This window comes from Centruroides vittatus, unplaced genomic scaffold (assembly GCF_030686945.1).
Source record: "Centruroides vittatus isolate TY-2023 unplaced genomic scaffold, ASM3068694v2 contig_458, whole genome shotgun sequence".
Lineage (NCBI taxonomy): Eukaryota > Metazoa > Arthropoda > Arachnida > Scorpiones > Buthidae > Centruroides > Centruroides vittatus.
Genome location: NW_027122254.1, coordinates 897,064 through 906,987, shown reverse-complemented (window position 1 = coordinate 906,987; position 9,924 = coordinate 897,064).

Genomic DNA, 9,924 nt, shown 5'->3' with positions numbered 1-9,924 from the left:
TCGTTTTGAAACAGAGAAATCTTCTGCACTGAAGCCGGGCCCCTCCGAATTACGGGCCCTAGACATTTGTCTACTTTGCCTATTCGATAATCCGGCCCTGGTTACACCAAGCAGTGGTGAGCTGTGACGTTTGATGACAAGGAAGCTGTGTTTCTGTAAGAAGCCGACTTCCAGGGGAAATCAGTTAATTGCGCGTCAGTGATGGTCTAGGGCAGGGATGGGCAACCTGTGGCCGCGACGCATAAAATGTGAATAAATATATCAATTTCCCAGCTTAAGGATGTATGCAGCAAAAATTCAAACGTTATTTTTACAACTTATGTTTGTGATTAGTTTTTCCTGCAATGAATTTAGTAAAAATTAAAACAAGAAACCGGCTAGCAGATACATCGAAACTCATTTAAAACGAGCAGTGATTAATATTTAACCAAATAATTCCAATATATTACGTTTACATCAGTTCTAGAAGCTAAATTATATACTTGTGCTAATTTATAATTACTGTATATGAATAAATAATTTTGATTTATGAACTTTTTTTTTCTCTTTCTCTTGCATGCGGCCTGCATCAGTTCAAAAGTCTTAAAATGCGGCCCTTACATAGAAAAAAGGTTGCCCATCCCTGGTCTAGGGAGTCCATTCGTATTCATTTGTTCGATAAGCCAGTAAAAACTGTAGACTTCTCTAAATGTATTTTTAATATTACAATTACATTCTGAATCGCTAGCCACGATATAAGGGCTAAAATTAAAAATAAATTATAAAAACTTACTCGGTGAAATAAAATGTGCGGTGGATATACATACCTGGTACAATATATTGTTCAATTGTATTAATATACTTATAAAGAAAATTACAATTAAATGTAGCTTTGTAACGAAACGTACATAAAATTAACATAAAATATTCTTTGAGAGTGACTAAAAAACTGTTTAGTCACTCTCATTGAACTGGAAAAATTTTTGTCTTAATTATCTAATATTACGAAGAAATCAGTTCCCACTGTACTCGGCTAGAGATTGGTTCGGTTAAGCTTTTGTTTAAGTAAAATTCTGACTCTTTCGGCAGGGTTTTATTTATGTCCCCAATTCTCTAATCTCTTAATTATTTAATTACTTCTTAAGTAGAAATAAGTCGAAACCAGTTACTTTGTACCTGAATATTTGTAGTCGTGGGAAAAAAGTGGAAAGACAAATTTTTATGACAACGGATGCATAAATCGTACATTTAGGGAAAATAAATTCTGGAGCTTTTTTGTACCTTGTGCGTCTCATTCATTAAATTTGGTTGTAAATGATGCTATCAAAGTAACAGTTAATTTTTTAATATTGTACAAGAATTGCACACAATTTTTTTACATACTCTTATAGATGGGACATACGAAATCGTAATATGGTTTAACATTGAAATCCGTAAGTAATATGAGATGGGAGAGCAGAATAAAAATATCAAATATTTTAATGGATTTTTTTAAACTTTTGTCAACTATACAGAACTATCATAAAAACATACTAGTAAATTTCTACAGTGGCGTGCCGTGACATTTGATGATAGGGAAGCTGTGTTTCTGTAAGAAGCCGACTTACAGGGGCAATCAATTAATTGCGCGTCAGGGCCCGTTCGTATTCGTTTGTTCGATAAGCCAGTAAAAACCGTATACTTCTTTAAATGTATTTTTAATAGATTATCTGACATACTTAATAAATAAGAAAGTTCAATATAATTACCTCCGTTATTAGATTCAATAAATTCCCTATGCCCTCTAAATGCCAATTCTTGCTTTGAGAAAAAAACATATAACATCTATTAATTTAGATATATCTATTAATCGTAATTATCTCGTTAAAATTTTCAATATTTATTTTATATTGTCTACCAATGTTAAATTATATTCCGCTTTGATTTCCAAATTGCTTCAATTTTACGAAAGAATCGTCATTCGTCATAAATTTTATCGTCAAAATGTCGAAATTCTTTTGTCGACGTATTTATATTTAATTTAGGCATTAGTCTTTCTCTTTTAAAAATGTGTTCTTTTACATTATACGGTCTCGAGCAGTGGCGTAGCGTGGGTGTCAGCCGCCCGGGGCGGAGGAAAATTTCGCCGCCCCCTTATTTAGGTATCTCAATTCAAAAGACTAAAATATAGAGTAATTCTAAAGAACTTTTCGGCAAAGAACAATCAACATTATTGTGTATTGTACAGGTATAATGTGTATTGTGTATTTATTGTGAAATTTTGCCGCCCCCTAAAAGTGCCGCCCGGGGCGGTCCGCTCCTGCCACCCCCACTACGCTACGCCACTGGTCTCGAGCCAAAACTTTTTTAAAATAAATTTTTGAATCACTAGCCACGATATAAGGGCTAAAATTAAAATTATAAAAAAAGCTTACTTGATAAAACAAAATGTGTGACGAATATACATACCTAGCACAAAAAATTCTTCAATTGTACGAATATACTTTTAAAGAAACTTATAATTAAATATAACTTTGTGAAGAAACGTACATAAAAATAACAAAATATTCTTTACTTTTTAAATCTTAAAACAATCCACTTAGTGAAATAGCTCCCTACGAGTGGCTAATGAATGGAATCAGAGACGGTCCAGGTAGGTGTGTGCGTGCCAAATCCCGAGGGTGCCGATACCGGTCGATGTCAAATGCCTCTTTTGTCGCATCACTAGATATATATCAAAGGACGCGACAGGGTTGTTGTAAATTTTAAACGTTTCTCACCGTAGCTGTAAAAATCTAAATATGTTAAACTTAACAGATTGTCTGTCGTTCGTTTTCTAACTAATTGGTTTTAGGACCAAGTGTTCACGGAAATTTCCAAAATTTACAACTTTTCGGTCACTCTCGTTGAACTGGAAAAATTTCCGTCTTTATTACATCTAATATTATGAAGAGATCAGACCCCACTGTACTCGGCAAGAGATTGGTTCGGTTAAGCTTGTGTTTAAGTAAAATTTTGGCTTTTTCATCGGGGTTTTATTTATGTTTCTAATTCCCTAATTGCTTAATTATTTAACTACTACTTAAATAGAAATAAGTCGAAACCGGTTACTTTGTACTCGAATATCTGTAGTCTTGGGAAAGAAGTGGAAAGAAATTTTTATGACAACCGATACATAAATCGTAAATTTAAGGAAAATAAATTCTAGAGCTATTTTTTGTACCATTGTACGTCTCATTCATTAAATTTGATTGTAAATGATGCTGCCAAAATAACAGTTAATTTTTTAACACTGTACTATAATTGTACACGTTTTTTCTGCATCCCCTTAGAGTTGGGACGTACGAAATCGTAATATCACCGGTTTAACATTGAAATCCGTGAGTAATATAAGATGGGAGAGCGGAATAAACGCGGAATAAATATATCAAATATTTTAATGAATTTTTTTAAAACTCCTGTCAACTATACAGAACTATCATAAAAACATGCCAGTAAATTCCTATCGGTTGGGTTAAGTTATAAATCTAGTATACAGTGGGCAACCTTTTTTACAACACGGGCCAGAATAAATTTTACGTTTTTTCCGCGGGCCGTAGTAGTTAATTGACGCCTTCTTGTGACTTGTAATTTTTTTAGTCTGCAAATATGAAATAAATAAATAAAAAGTTAATTATTACATTTATTTCTCTTATCGTTTGGAAAATTACAAAGAATTGGAAAAATAACTATTAATTAGTTATTTTTCCAATTTAATAATCTATTAAAGATCTTGCGGGCCGGATAGAAACTTTTCGCGAGCCGTAGCTAGCCAGCGGGCCGGGGGTTGCCCGCCGTTGAGTCTACTCGTGATTCACATAATCGGGCGAGGGCGGCCGAATATCTAGCAGGCGGGCGACTAACAGCCCACAACCGGTCCGGGATATAAAATTAGAAGCTTTATGTGTGAAGCATCCACCAGCTAAACCGGGTGACGTTGGTGCTCTGTAAAGCGCATGCGCCAATGCCTATAATCTGGCTGCTTGGAAGTTGACAGGCAGGCAGCTAACGGCTCAGAACAGGTCTGGGATATAAAAGTAGATGCTATATGCGTGTGTCGCTTCTACCAGCTAAACCGGGTGAGGTTGGTGCTCTTGTAAACTGCATGTGCCAATGCCTATATAATCTGGCTGATTGGAAACTGACCCGGTTTCGACACTCCTTCCGCCACTGAATTATTCGAATATACAATAGCAATCTTATCGTTTTTTTCACATGGAGTATAGAAATTTGTAAAAGATACATAATGCAGTTATAATAAAATATTAATTTTAATTAATGCGAAGTACGTTAAAATATGAAAATTTATATTTTATAAAATACAAGGGAAGGTAATTGGAAGGTGGAATCGGCGCTTCCATCGCTTCCAATGACGGCACGCCACTGAATTCCTATCGGTTGAGTTAAGTTATAAATGTACTGTGGTCTGAAGATCACGTGTTCTGTTGCGTAACCGGCTCGTAACCAGCTCCTTGCGTGGTTCACGTAGTAAAGGAGGAATAGGCCCGCATAGTGTAAAAGTTCCCCGTTTGTTGTTGTAAAAGTTAATGGGAGAAGGAGAGATATGTGGTCTGAAGATCACGTGTTCTATTGCGTAACCAACTCCTTGAGTGGGTTACAGGGTAAAGAAGGAATATGCATTCTCGATGACAACCGAAAAACCCGGATCAAGGAGGAAAGGAGGTGGATCGCGCATGCTCAAGGGAAGAAAAAGGACTTTTTCGGCAAAAAGGGAGTGAGGACGTGTAGACGAGAGAGTCGCAAGATTGTTTTTTTTGTGTGTTTTGTTTCCTTTGTTTTTGTGTCTGTTATAGTGGAAGGACAGAGTAGTGATTGGAAGGACTAAAATAAACCTTAAGTTCCTTGCATTGGAGTCATGGAGTGTATGACTTATTGCTGTTTCTTTTTGTTTTGTTTCTGCACGGGGAATACTCTCAAGATACTTTCCCACAGTACTTATGATTCACATAATCGGACGAGGGCGGCTAACAGCCCAGAACCGGTCCGGAATAGAATCATTGAAAGCGTTATACGTGTGTAGCTTCCACCAGCTAAACCGTGTGAGGTTGGTGCTTTGTAAAGCGCATGCGCGAATGAGTATAATCTGGCTGCTTGGAAGCTGACTCGGTCTCGACAATACAGCGCTTCCATTCCGCCACTGATATTCGAATATACAATAACAATCTTATCGTTTATTTCACATGTAGTATAGAAATGTGTAATAAAATACATAATGCAAGTATAGTAAAATATTAATTTTAATTAATTCAAACTACGTTAAAATATGAAAATTTATATTTTAGAAAATACAAGGGAAGCGGCGCTTCCAATTGACAACCTCACAATGACAGCACGCCACTGTGGATTATAGTGAATAAATTGAGTACATTAAGGATGATTTTCTATAAACACGATGAAATGGGACTTAACTGTATGGGACGTTTCGAGTTAAGTCGTTCTCGATTATACGTTGTTTGTTAAAAAAAAAAAAAATATATATATATATATATATATAAGTCGACTCCGCATAAGTCGTCACCCGGATAACTCGACACCATTAGTTAAGTAGTCACTTCTGTGGTCCTGGCCGACTTACGTAGGCATTAATGTTAAAACTCCGGTTTAACTCGTCACTACTTGATAAGTCGACATACTTTTGCTGCCCCACTCTCCGATAAGTCGTCACCCCCTCCTGAAAAAATGAATTCAACCGCACGTGTGGTGCGAACTAATTTTTTTCAGGAGGGGGAGTCGATTTATAATTTATTTATTAATATTATTAATATATATATATACATATTAATAAAAATGCCTTAACATTTTATGTATTTTTATGTATAAAGTATAACAGATAAACAAAAAGAAAATATATAATCTACATCAACGTCACACCAGAATCCAATTTTGCATTTTCTCATGCCAGAGGCATTAAGAATCTTTAGACGTTACTTGCCAACGATTGACAATTGCGACAATGATGTTTTCAAGGCGTTCGTGATCGTTGAAAAAGAAAGTCGAGACAGTTAAGTGCTCAAAACAAACAACACTAAACGAATTTTGGGTGTACTATAGATTACTATCTATGGAATTTCGGGACTTTAAATATATATTTGAACTGAGGGGACCGAGACGAGTTCAACGGTATCCTACTTTTGGACCGGAGACAAAAAATAAGAAAGTTATCATACTTTTTTCGGCGATCGCGCGATGATCGGGAGTCGCGTCGCTCTTTCCGCTAAGCCTATCGCGTGTTTAACAGGCAGTCCGCCAAGTCGGCCATATATACCTTCATCAGTGGCAGATGTTGATCCATGAGCACACCGATCGTCTACAGTTCGAGTTAAGTCCTTTTCGTACATCCTCGCTAGTCGATCTCGGGGGCTACGGCCCATCAGTCTCGCTATTGCTCGCGGTCGGCTAGTACTACGAGCCGACCGCGCTATCGCGATGCTTAAACAAAAGGAAAAAAAGGAACTGGCGTTCGACTGTTCGTGCTTCCGACGGACTTCCCCCGAGAGGAGAGCCGCCGGCAGGCCGCGGAGTGTTTAACGTCACTAGTTATTGATTCACGGTAGTTCTTGAACAAAAGAAGAAAAAGGAAATGGCGTTCGACTGTTCGTGCAATTTCTTTGCCTTTCAGCGTGTTTTTTTAAAATTTGTTTGCATACTTTACCGCGAGATGGCAGCACTAGCAACTACGGTGCCGTCTGCATGAAAGCATTAAAAAAGTATGATAACTTAAAAACTATGATAACTTTCTTATTTTTCGTCTCCAGTCCAAAAGTAGGGTATCGTTGAACTTGTCTCGGTCCCCTCAGTTCAAATATATACTCAAAGTCCCGAAATTCCATAGATAGTAATCTATAGTATCCTCGAATTTTTCAGTTTTTCATGTACAAGTAATTGTAAATGGAGGACACAATATATTGTAAACCTATACTACTGTATAACGCACTACTGTATTTTCCTAATTGTATTTTTCTGGTTTTTTCCGACTTCGCTTTAGTCGTCACATCGAATAACTCGACACATTTTCACTTCCCCTTGGGTGTCGACTTATGCGGAGTCGACTGTGTGTGTGTGTGTGTGTATATATATATAACTTAAACTTGATATATATGTTATGTACAAAGTGATTACTCGGACATTATTCATAATGCCTGGTTATTATGAATAATGACCAAAAAGCGTGCGCAGTGTGATAAATATTGATTAATTTATCTAATTGACCGGTCATTATGAATACTGCTATCATCTAGTCGGGCAAAGTGACAATAATACGTTCAGGAGTGATCATCCATCCAACATACGCTAACCGGCACTCTTGAGTTGCGTGTGCGTATCGCGTTTAGTACCAAATTTTAAATTCTGCGACATTTTAAATTGATTAAAAACTCCACTTATTTCATTTAGAGATATTTATTTTTTTGCGAATTATTTTAAAGTATTTTAAAAAGAACATGTAATCTTTTAAAACGAAGTACTATTAACTATATTAATTAAATGGTAAAATTTTACCTATGTGCACCATCATGGCGGTGGTCGCAACTGTTTGTGCTCCTGACAAATTCCTCCGGAGGGGAGCCGCCGGCCGGCCGCCGATTGTTTAACGTCACTAGATATTGATACGTGTGTTCAAGAACTACCATGAATAAATAACTAGTGACGTTAAACAATCGGCGGCCGGCCGGCGGCTCCCCTCCCAGTTGCAGCCCTCCCACTTAGCACTCCGGATGGCATGGCGCCGTAAACAAGTAGCGATGATTGGTACAGCTGGTACGTAAACAAGTAACTGTGTATTTCTTCAAGAAGATAAGCAGAAACAACAAAGGGAGAGAGTCGCGACCTCCGCCAAATTCGGTACTAAACGCAATACGCACGCGCAACTCAGATTCGAGTGCTGATTGGCTAGCGTATGTCGGATGATCACTCCTCAGCGTATTATTATCACTTTGCCCCGACTAGATGATAGCAGTATTCATAATGACCGGTCAATTTGATAAATTACTGAAATTTATTACAATGCCCGATTTTGTTTGTCATTATTCATAATGCCTGTATTAATCAATTTGTCCATAACATATATATCAAGTTTAAGTTATATATATACAATAAATGAGAATAAAAGTATATATAATCATATTAAAATACTCAGAATCAGAATCGAAATATCAGAATCATCTATTGATGCTGACGATCCACAGCCATCTACGTCCGCGATGTAATTAAACAGATTGAAAGTAAATATTGGTAAATTTAACATAAATTAGTTTTTTCTACTATCGCAAAATAATTTTAATAACTATATTTGTTATTTAACCTTACAAAATCATTTTATTTTGTAATGTCGTAGAACAAACCACATTCAAAAATAGTCAGCGATGTACTGTAAATAGTGTTGCCACCTTTACAAAATCGCTGACCCGGACCAAGGTCCTAGAATATATTCTAGGACCTTGGACCCGGACGGCAGGTCAGGTTTGTTCGAACAGAAGTTCCTGACGCATGCGCAATGTCATTTTACAATGCAAAGAATAACGTGCATGCCGGTTCTAAATCAGTTAGGGACTAGGGACTTGCGTAGGAGTCAGTGCCGTAACTAGCCATTCCTGTGCCCTGTGCAAGAAATTGCATTTAGGCTCCTTAACTAATTAGGTTTGGGAAATTAATAAAACAAATACATGCATTTTGGGCCCCCCTTTCAAGTGGGCCCTGTGCAGGTGCACCTGTCGCACCTGCCTAGTTACGGCACTGGTAGGAGTAACGTATGTAACCTAAATTAAGAAAGAAAGAACAGATAATTTAGCTCCACAGAAGACGTGTACGAACGTACAAGCAAAAAAAAATAAATAAAAAATAAATAAATAAATAAAAGAAAAAAAAGGTCGAGAGGGAGGTTGCGAGTCACACGTCCGGGTAAACAGAGTAACATGGCGGAATGGAAGATGAGTTTCAATGAGTGTGAGGTCTTTCGCTGTTCAAATGATGTAAATTTATAAAAAAATATTTGCAAGAACTTTGTTTTATCGTAATTTCACAATTTCTTTGAAATTCCCGGACAAAATTAATAGTTCACCCGGACAGTGAGTCAATTCCCGGACTGTCCGGGTGAAAACCGGACGGTTGGTAAACTAACTGTAATCACCAAATTGTAAACATATACTGTACATTTACAAGTATGTACTGTACTGTACTGTACTGTACAGTACGTACAGGTACATGTATTCGTAAATTTAGAATACTTCTTTCTGTATTATAGAGGGGGTGCAGTCACGTGATATAATGTCATCACTCCGCCAAGCAAAACAATCATCGCAATATTGGTTGCTGATTTCACGTAACTCTGCTTGATCACTTTATTACGTCAACGTGGAAGAAAGGAATTTTACTGGCTTTGCAGCCGATTTAAAAGGTAATGATTTGATAAAATATAAAGAAAAAACTTCATTTATTGAATTGAATCCATAAGAAATGAAACAAACGGATTTTTCATCCAACGATTTAATCACGTGGTCAACTATAGAACATGGAGTGCGATCGCTGTTTATAGGCATTTAGGAACGACGGTGAAAGAAAGATGGCGGCGCCCGCACTATCGATAGTATCGTGATGGAGGAATCTATAATTCTAAAATATGAGCTTTTAAAGGCAAAAAAATGGTCCCAATTGTAAAATTTAACCATAAAATGGATTATTTGTTGAAAGAGCATTCAAAATAGCCACAGAAAAATTATAATGCCGGCTACCATTCGAAAAGACACTTACATCACTGCGTGCACTAACATGCGCTTTCACAACTTCTAAATTTTCATTCATAAAACCACATAATGGACTCCGAAACGAAACTATTTGAGCCATGGAGGACGCCATATTGCTTTCCACCGTAAACTACTGCCACAAACGACCGTTTTTGCCTTTCGACGGCGT